Below are 10137 nucleotides of genomic sequence, written 5' to 3' on the forward strand. Positions count from 1 at the left end.
GCGGGCTGATCATCTGAGGTCAGCAGTTTGAGATCAGCTGGGCCAACAAAGTGGAACCCCGTCTCTATTAAAAATACAGAAAAAAAAAAAATTAACCAGGCATGGTGTCGGGCATCTGTAATCCCAGGTACTTGGGAGGCTAAGGCAGGAGAATTGCTTGAACTGAGGAGGCGGAGGTTGCAGTGAGCCGAGATCGCACCATTGCACTCCAGCCTGGACAACAAGAGCGAAACTCCATCCCCAAAAAAAGAAAAACAAACGTTTAAAAAGACGTTGCTTAGCTATTCCACACCTACAGGGAGTACAAAGCATGGCAGATGGGTTTCAAAGGTAGCAAGAAACAATTTTATTAAACCACAGACGGGAGTAGTAAGAGAAGCTTCTAAAAGCATAGTCTTACACAGGGCCATGGCATAGATTCGTGACTACTTCAATGTAATTGAAATTTAGGAGCTTTGTAATTTGAGTTCTAAAATTTAATAAAATGGGAAGCCCAACAGTTCTTTAATTTCATTTTAATAAAGGAATCTTCATTTTATCTACCATGCTGTCTTCCTCCCTCCCAACTGTGATTACTGGTAGAACTAGCACGAGGCTAGCATAAAATTTAAGGAGACCCTCACGCAGGCGCCAGTACTGCATTTGCAGGAGCCCAAAAGTGAAGGCCTCCTTAAATATTGCACCCAGGGCTCCTGACCCTCGGCAATGGAAGTGTGGTGATTTCATTTTCCTAAGAGCCGAACTTTTTGGTGTTTTAGATGAGGTCAATCACTTTATCCTTCTCTTTCTGACCTGGATTAATAGATTCCGACTAAAAATGAAGAATTTCATTCGTATGTATGTGAGACAGAGGTGAAAATGCAAATTTTTCTAAATGTAAAAAAAAAAAAAAAAAATCTTGATTTTATGTTAGTTCATTTAACATGAATGATCAAAACACTCCTCCTGGCTGGATTTGTCTGGGGCTGCCTGGTACCCCCCTCTGCCCCGTGCATTTCTGCATTGGCAATGTCTCCCAGAGTCCAAGTGCTTTCTAGACAGCTCATGTTCATCTGTCTTATTAATAATTGGCTGCAACCTTTCCAATTTTCCCCTCTAATAGGCTTGCAAAGTTTTGTTACTTATCACATTATGAGCTCAGTTCTTCTAGATTTTTACATTACTCGTCTAACACCTTCAGGGAAATTGAAGGATCACCTGAGTAACTCTATGCTGATGAGAAAGCCTTTGAGGCAAGCACCAGCCTAGACAGGACCAGGATGTTCTCTGGAAACCTGGGTTAATTGTCTCTGGGCTGCTTGGCATAATCACCTCACTCAACTTTCCTTCCAGCAGTGAAAAAAATCCTGAGAACAGACATCTCCCCAGACAACAGTGGGAGCGGTCATCGCTCATTCCCTCACTGAGAGGCACCCTATTCACTCATTCATTTATTCATTCTTCTACTTCCTAAGAGGTCTCACTCTCCACATTGAGCATACCTTATAATGATAAGCATGGCATTTCCTTTAATTTTCTTGAAACATATTCCAGGCTTCTTGCTCTTTAAAAATATGTATGTCTATTCAGGAAGATTCTTTCTCAAACATTTATTCCTGGAGGAAAAAATCCTTAGAAACTTCGACTTAGGGTTGTATCTTTTCAAAATTGTATTGAAAAATAACTGCCTTTTGATGAATAGTAGTGAATCATGTTAGAAAACATCAGATGTTCGAGTTGCAACTCTGGTATGAGTGTTGTAAAGAAGTGATCGTTCACAGGGATTCCTCATGGGTTCCTGCGATGTCCTGAGGTTTCATTTCAGTGTGTTTGTTTGTTTGAATTAGAAAGAAGCCAGAGAGGTCATCTAGGGGGCCACCTGGCTGGTCAGACTGGTCTCCCAGGGGCACTACCAAAGTGAGTCTCTAGTCTGGTCCTGGCTTCTCAGGGCAAGAAATGATTTGTTAGGGCACCTGGAGGAGTTTGGCTTAGGACTGCCTGTTGCTTAATCAAAATCACAAGAAACTGACATGTGAAGCATAAGTCCAGTTTATGCATATTTAGTGCAAAATATACCAGCCAAATGGTCAAGAATATGTGTAACACTGGTGGCTGCTGGTGTCTGTCCATAAGAGCCTCCTGTATCCATCTCCATTGCAGGGAGGTCCATCTCAGGGCACATAATAATTTTAGCTGTGGTCAGGCTATCCTCCTCCCCCTTTTTTTCCCCAACAGTATTAGGGAAAGAGTGACAATTTCTGGATCAAATTATCTTTCTAAAAGTCCCCATGTTTATCATTTCAATTTGGAAGAGTCTTTCTTGAGATTAGTTCTTTTCATTCACTGTGACCAGCCCAGGGACCCATTTGGTGACATGATATTGCCTTCCTAGAAATGTATGCTCACCATCCATTGGGCCTGGGGTTCTTAAATTTCTCTAAGCCATGCATTCAGTGACTATCACCCAGAGTCTATCATTTCTACAGACAGTTGATTGCATCTAGTATACTAACAGTTTCTGCATGTCAGGGGGCCCTTCCTGAAGGGCTGAATGGGCTCTGCTGGTGCCTCCATGTACAGACAATTTTGACAACGACCACACAAAAGAGAAGAAATGATCGATATGTCTATGAAATCAAAGCAAACTGAAGGCCTGCTTTGCCTGCCTTTGCTGAACTTCAACCTCATTTAAGTGTAACAGCAAATAAACGTTGTGTAGAGATCTCAAGATTTGAAAGCTCCACTCCCTCACTACACACACTGGTGCTCATGTATATACATTTGAACATATGAAAGAGTAAGCAAACCAGTGAAAACAGAGTATTGTACTTAAAAACACTAAAAATAGTTTTTCTTGTCTATATTTTCACAATCAAGTTTGTATGTTACAAAGTTCTAAAAATCTCAGTTTCGTCTGAATATTTATATTTAAAAACCAAACCTAATCTGATGGAAAAGCAGATGACGTCTCATTTATGCTTTAAGTAACACACTGAAAATGCATATCACGCCAGTGTGTGTGGGTAGGTTTTGCCTGTTCAAACTCTCACAATAGGCGGAGATGATTGATAACAAGACCAACTCGAGGTTGCTTCTCTGAAGCCCCACCCTCTACCCCAACCCCTGCAAGGACAAGTCGGCTTTCTTTCAGTAACATGAAGACTCAAAAAAAAAAAGAAAATAGCATTGACTGGTTAGTCAGAATGCTTTCCTGGCTGGAAAACCACCACCGGAGGGACCAGGAAATGACCATTTTCAGCCTTCTGTGGTACATGAAGTATAAACCATACACAGTATCATGTGAAACCAGGGAAACTCATATATTTCAGGAAAATCCCCTTACCCCTCAGGGTTGTTGGTTTTTGTTCTATGTGAATCAAATTCCTGTATTTTCCTACAGAGCAGCTATGGTTCCCGCTGGAAGGAAACGGAAGACCTCAGTTCTCTGGAGGGAGCTTCTCCCGCAGCATACAGGTTCTTGCTGGAACCTTGTTGCATTTCCTCTGTAGGACACACAGGTTTATCTAAGCTGTGAAAGCAACACAGAGATAAGACCCATGGTGTTTTCCTTGTTACAAAAAAGCTGTCTACTTCCTGTCTGGAGAAACCAGGGACACTTGATTTTGAAGGGACTTCAGCAATGTAAGCACAAAATCAGCCCCTTCTCTTTCATTTAAATTCCACCCTTCCCTTGGGTGAGGGCTGTTTCTAAGTTATTTAAAGATTTAGAAAGTAGCTAGAAGGTCACTGGGTTTGTGGCGGCATTGGCTCTTACGCTTGTGCAATAAAACCACATTCGGCTTGTTCCCTAAGGTGAGGGCAGAAATGACTGGACGGAATGCCCACCTGCCCATACAGTTTGAAGAGAACAGTCCAAGCGCTCAAATAGTTCGAAACCTTTTAAGAAATCAGAAATAGTAGGAAACATTGCATCTGAAGTCACAGAATATGTTAATGTTAACCCGTGTGGCTGGAATAAATGTGCAAGCTGATGTGTTAATCTCTGATGTATTTGGAGATATTTCCTTTACGTAAATCATTTAAACTGTCCACAAGATAACTTCATTTTCTACAGAGTCCAATTTGATTTTAACATTTTTTCAAGATCATGTGAGTTTATCATTTTCTTTTTCGTTTCATTGAATGGTAGCAGTCTGAGATAGTCACATGCCCATCCCGGGTCCAGTTGTATAACTTTTAACAAGTTATTAAACATCCTCATGCCTCAGTTTCTTCATTTATAAAGTGGGGATAATAGTATCTACAGCCGGGCACGGTGGTTCATGTCTGTAATCCCAGCACTTTGGGAGGCTGAGGCAGACAGATCACTTGAGGTCAGGAGTTCGAGACCAGCCTGGTCAACACGGTAAAATCCTGTCTCTACCAAAAATATAAAAAATTAGCCAGGTGTGGTGGCACGTGCCTGTAATCACAGCTACTTGGCAGGCTGAAGCAGGAGAATCGCTTGAACTCGGGAGGTGGAGGTTGCACTGAGCCAAGATCATGCCACTGCACTCCAGCCTGGGTGACAGCGAGAATCCAACTTAAAATAATAATAATAACAATAATAACAATAATAATAGTATCGACCTCTGAGGGTGTTTCTCACCATGCAAACATTGTTGCATGGTCCAAAAGTGTTATGCATTGAAGATACATGGAGAGCAATGCCTATCCCTGACTTCCTGGCTCTTAGGGATCAGGGAGAAAAATGGAGGTGTAAGAAGGCATAATAATAATAATAATGATAACAATAATGATAATTTTACATGGTGTTAAGCTAAGAAGAAAAAGAATAGGTTACGAGGGTGATTTGATGGATTTGAGGGAAGGCCTCCCTGAGGTGGAGACATTTAAATGGAAGAATTAAAAAAATAAATTAGCCAGGCAAGGGCTAGGTATTGCAGGCAGAGGAAGGGGTGCGTGCAAAGGCCCTGAGGTGTGAATGTCTTTAAAGGCTGAAGAATCCAAGCAGGTGGAGGCATGTGCTATGGGCTGATGGAGTCAATTGGCAGTAGGCAGGTCCAGGTGGTGGTGGCTTGTAGGCCCAGAGAAGCAGTTGGAGTTTTCCTGAGTTCAGTGCGAAGCCACTGGAAGCCTTTAACACAAGGGCAGAACCTGATCTCATTCACAATTTTTTTTTTTTGAGACAGAGTCTCACTCTGTCACCCCAGCTGGAGTGCAGTGGTGCAATCTCGGCTCACTGCAACCTTCACTTCCTGGGTTCAAGTGATTCTGCTGCCTCAGCCTCCAGAGTAGGTGGGATTACAGGTGCCCACCAGCATGCCTGGCTAATTTTTTTTTTTTTTTTTTTTTTAGTAGAGAAGGGGTTTCGCCATGTTAGCCAGGATGGTTTTGATCTCCTGACCTCGGCCTCCCAAAGTGCTGGGATTACAGGTGTGAGCCACCATGCCTCATTCACATTTTTAAAAGAGCTCCTGACAGCTGGTCTTCGCTGGACACCATGAACCACACAGTCCAAACCTTCTTCATTCCCTCAAACACCGGCCACCCTGCAACTATGAGATGCTCAAGGAGGAGTAAGAGGTGGCTGTGCTGGGGGTGCCCTACAACCTTCCTCCCTCAACGTCCACCATGATCCACATCTGCAGCAAGACCTCTGTGCCCGATCACGTCATCTGGTCCCTGTTTAACAACCGCTTCATGAACTCCTGCTGCTTGGGCTTCATAGCATTCGCCTACTCCATGAAGTCTAGGGACAGGAAGATGGTTGGTGACCTGATCAGGACCCAGGCTTATGCCCCCACTGCCAAGTGCCTGAACATCTGGGCCCTGGTTCTGTACATCCTCATGATCATTCTGTTTATCATCATCCCAGTGTTGATCTTCCAAGTCTATCGATAGAACAGGAGGCAGCATCCAGGCCAGGAGCTCTGACCATGACCTGCCTCCCAAGCACTCCACCTTCCATTCCTTGCCCTGTATCAGCCCTTTATCCTCACACACTTTTCTACAATGGCATTCAATAAAGTGCACATGTTCCTGAAAAAAAAAAAGCGCTCCCTAGCTAGAGGGTGGAGAGGGGACTAGGGAAGGAATAGAAGCCAGGGCTTTCGTTGTAAGGATTAAATGAGATAATGAATGTGTAGCATTCAGTGTCATAACTGACCCATCATCATTTCCCAGTTCATGTTAGTCATTTCTATTAATAATTATGATCTATATTATTAATAATAGTACTTCCTTGGTATCATAATCTGATTGTATAAACTCAACGTGTACACCAGAAACTAAATGTCCTCTCTGATTTCATTCACTACAGTGTCAGAAAAAAAAGTTGTTAGAAAAAATTCCCAGTCTGTGGCCTGGGGGTTAGGGAACCCCGGGTTTAGAGAAGACTCAAGCCTACTGCGTCTGAGTCGGGAGATGGGAAATGAGTTTACTGGCCTAGATGAAGCTCAAGTTAATGTTGATTCCCAAGTTCTTCACCTTATTATGGCCCACATAGTTAGCTAGATGTGCCAAGTGCAAACTTTTTGCTGAACCAGTTTGTGAAACACTTTTCACTAATTAGTATACCAATCTATATAAGAAGGCACTGCTTAAAAATACTTTGTTTTCCAGAAATCACAATCCAGTACAGTACTTACTTTCATGAGATTTACTTCTGACCCAACCAAGGATACAAGCAGAGAGAATGTGTGTTTGGAGAGCTGGCATTCATGCAAATTTCAAGCTTTGAGAAAGGGATTTACTGGCTATCCAAAATCAAAGGCATGTACTTCTCAACCTCTAGGCAGTAGGACGGGATTGTATTCCTGTCTGACCAATGGGAAATTGGAGGCACAGTAGGCCTGAGTCTTCTCTAGACCAGGGGTCCCCAACCCCCGGGCCATGGACCAGGATTGGCATTTATAGCCGCTCCCCGTTGTTCCCCTTACCACCTGAGCCCCACCTCCTGTCGGATCAGTGTTGGCACTAGATTCTCATAGGAGTGCAAACCCTATTGTGACCTGTGCATGTGAAGTATCTGGGTTGCATGCTCCTTATGAGAATCTAATGCCTGAAAATCTGCCAGTGTCTCCCATCACCCCCAGATGGGACCATTTAGTTTCAGGAAAACAAACTCAAGGGTCTTGCTGAGTCTACATTATGCTGAGTTGTATAATTATTTCCTTATATATTACAATGTAATAATAATAGATATAAAATGCACAATAAATGTAATGCACTTGAATCATCCCAAAACCATCCCCCCACATCTGTGGAAAATTTGTTTTCCACAAAATGGTCCCTGGTGCTGAAAAGGTTGGGGATCACTGCTCTAGACCAAGAAAAAGCACAGAGTAAATGTGGGAGCAAAATGCTGAAGAACTTTGCTGACTCTTCTCAAAGCCTCATTTTTCCCATCTATTGAATGGCTGTAATAATCATGCCTTCCTTTTAAGGTTGCTGTGAGGATTGAGGGAGAGAATTCATAAATGTGTTTCCATTGGATCTGACACAAAAAGAGCTGGACAGTTGTTAATTGTTGAGGCTATCATTGTTACTCAAAGACCAAAGTACCTGCTCTACTCCATTTGACCCATTTAATTCTAGATTTAAAAAGGCTGGTTCTGATAGTCTAAGTAGAACTGCTTTGGAGACCAGAAAATGTTAGTGTGATGACCTCCAGCATCCTATCTATGACACTAATTTGATCCTTGAGCCAGGATGAAACCTGAAAAAGAGCCCTTGGGCCACTGGCTCCAGCTGTGGGGTCTTCCGAGCGTCCCCTTTAACGTGGCAGACTCACAGCTTTGCGAGAGATGGCTTTCCCAAAACTGCCTGAAATTACACTAGTAACCTGGGAGTTTGATAAGCCAAGGGGTCTGGGGTTTCAATTCCCTCTGTCCTCTGCTATTCTAACTCGCAGTAATTATCTTTGTAATGCTCTAATGCTGAATAATGATGCTGCTAATGCAGGCTGCACTTCGCGCACAGGTGCCAGCTGTTACCTCGCCGGGCAGCTGACCGCGCGGTGCACACTTAGGCGCATTCACTGAGCCCAGCCCCAGCCCACACCAACTAAACAAAGAAAACCCAGGCCTTCCTACCGATCCACCCCGCCCCTCTCCCTCGGCCTTAAGGAGGCCCTTCTCCCTCCCTTCCCGGCCCACGCTCTCCTCCTCCACCCCTCCCTCACTTCTTCCCCTAACAGCCCTCCCTCCTCCCTTCGGTGGTTTCTTCCTGCAGCAGAAATCCAGGAAACCGCCCCCCACATTTCCTTTACCCACGATTTTCTCCAGAGTCTGACTCACACACAATTCAGCTTGATTTGGAGTTCCCTTTTCTCTGCCCCATGAGAAACCCCAGCTCTCCCATTCATTTCTGGGAGTACAGGCTTGCCAGATAAGGTTGCTTATTTTTGAGTCTGATAATTGACCTTTCATCATGGGGGTCGGGGGGAGGCATATTGAAGACAAATTACCAAAGAACAAATGTGAAGCTGTTGGCTTTACACACACACACACACACAAAGACCCTTTACATATTTGTCCATAGAACAGCCTTCAGCAGACAACATCTGCAGGATGAGTCGTTTTTCCGTAACTTTAATCTCGTAATTCATTGTTTCTCTTGTGCTGGTTACAGTAGCTAAGAGGGTGGAACTGCAGGACAATTTGTCACACAAACAAATTTAAATGTGGACCGAGGGGTTTGCCCACCTTATGATGAGTGGTTGACTTGTGGCCAAAAACACAAAACAAAAACAAAAACAAGAGGTGGGGTTGATGAGGTCTTGGGGACAAGAGTTGCAGTTTCGAAACAGAGTGGAGGCTCCTTTAATCTTGACAGCCCGAATGCTACAGGGGTCACAGCACATCTGCTCCGGAGGAAAGACAAAGGGCAAGGTGGGGCCACGGTAGCCCGCGCGGGGCTCTTGGCGGGCTGGGGACGGCGGGCGCCGAGCTGGGCGCGAGTGGAGGGGCCGGCAGCTTTGTGCGCCCCCGCCAGTGCCCGCCCGCAGCCCCGCCGCAGCGTTTAACCTTGACTTCTCCCTCCTCGCTTCTGGCACGGCAGGAAAGCCTGTCCAGATGGGCGTTCTGAGTGTGACGACGTCCCCTCCCGCCCCCGCGCTCTCGCGCAGATGTCGCACGCTGCCCTGGGTCCCGCCACACCGCCCACCAAGGCCGCGGGCCCTGCGCGCCCGGGGCAGGCGGGCACACCCCGCACCCTCTCCGCCCGCCCGCCCCCGGCGCCCTTCGCATTCCCTTCTTCGGCCCTGGCCCCTCGGACCGGAGCGCCCAGGCCAGCTCAGGGTGTTCCCGTGGGGGTCTCCGGGAACAATGGTGAGCCTGTGCTCTGCTGGCTGGGGGGGCGTCGTCCCCGCAGCTGGCGCGTCCCTCCAGACTGAGCGCCCAGCGCCCCCCGCGGCCCTAAGTTGGACCACCTCGCGGGGTGCTGCGGCCGGGTCAGGAGGGGACATCTGAGGCCCGAGAGACCCGCGCTCATGGACAAGTGTCGCCCGCGCCGGGCAAGGCCGTGGAGACAGACCACGCAGTGACAGGCCGGAGGCGGCTCGAGGGATCCATAATTTATGATGTTGTTCTTACCAGTCCGGTTTGGGATTTCACAAGCTTTGTCAGTTTCCTTCCCATTTGTTGCTTCCGTCTGTCCTTTTGGAGAAAACTCTTTCCCTCCCCAGGACAGAAGCAGTTGCCCTACTGAATTAATGTGATAAGGAGAAAAAAAAAGGGATTGATGGTTAAGAGAATGAGTGAACACAGGTAAGGGGGTGGGGCTGAAAGAGAGGTTGCTTAGTCCTTTGTGTACCTTCGACCAATTTTACCCAGACCATGAAGAAAAAAGTAAAGCCATTTTCAGAGAGATGGGGTGGAGGGTTCATGCTGAGAGGTAGTGAGAGTAGATCTTCCTCACCACTACCACCAATCATCCTCCTCAATTACAAATAAGCCCCTTGGCCCTAAGATTTTTCTTTTTTCTTTTTCTTCTTCTTCTTTTTTTTTTTTTGAGATGGAGTCTCTCTCTGTCACCCAGGATGGAGTGCAATGGCACAATCTCGGCTCACTGTAACCTCCAACTCCCGGGTTCTAGTGATTCTCCTGCCTCAGCCTCTGGAGTAGCTGGGATTACAGGCGCCCGCTACCGTGCCGGGCTAATTTTTGTATTTTTAGTAGAGATGGGGTTTAGCCA

General features: G+C 45.8%; 1 long non-coding RNA gene and 1 pseudogene across 1 annotated transcript; one reads left to right on the top strand and one right to left on the bottom strand.

The window, feature by feature from the left end:
• Window positions 1-5443: 5443 nt before the first annotated feature.
• On the top strand, window positions 5444-5844 carry LOC129042080 (interferon-induced transmembrane protein 3-like; annotated as a pseudogene).
• A 2425-nt stretch (window positions 5845-8269) lies between these two features.
• On the bottom strand, window positions 8270-9842 carry LOC129042993 (uncharacterized). The gene is made up of 3 exons (XR_008504264.2): window positions 9757-9842; window positions 9537-9647; window positions 8270-8806 (listed from the first exon to the last, which is right to left on the bottom strand). It is a non-coding gene; the product is annotated as an uncharacterized LOC129042993 (long non-coding RNA).
• Between the last annotated feature and the right edge of the window lie 295 nt (window positions 9843-10137).

This window comes from Pongo pygmaeus, chromosome 7 (genome assembly GCF_028885625.2).
Source record: "Pongo pygmaeus isolate AG05252 chromosome 7, NHGRI_mPonPyg2-v2.0_pri, whole genome shotgun sequence".
In the NCBI taxonomy this organism is placed as follows: domain Eukaryota; kingdom Metazoa; phylum Chordata; class Mammalia; order Primates; family Hominidae; genus Pongo; species Pongo pygmaeus.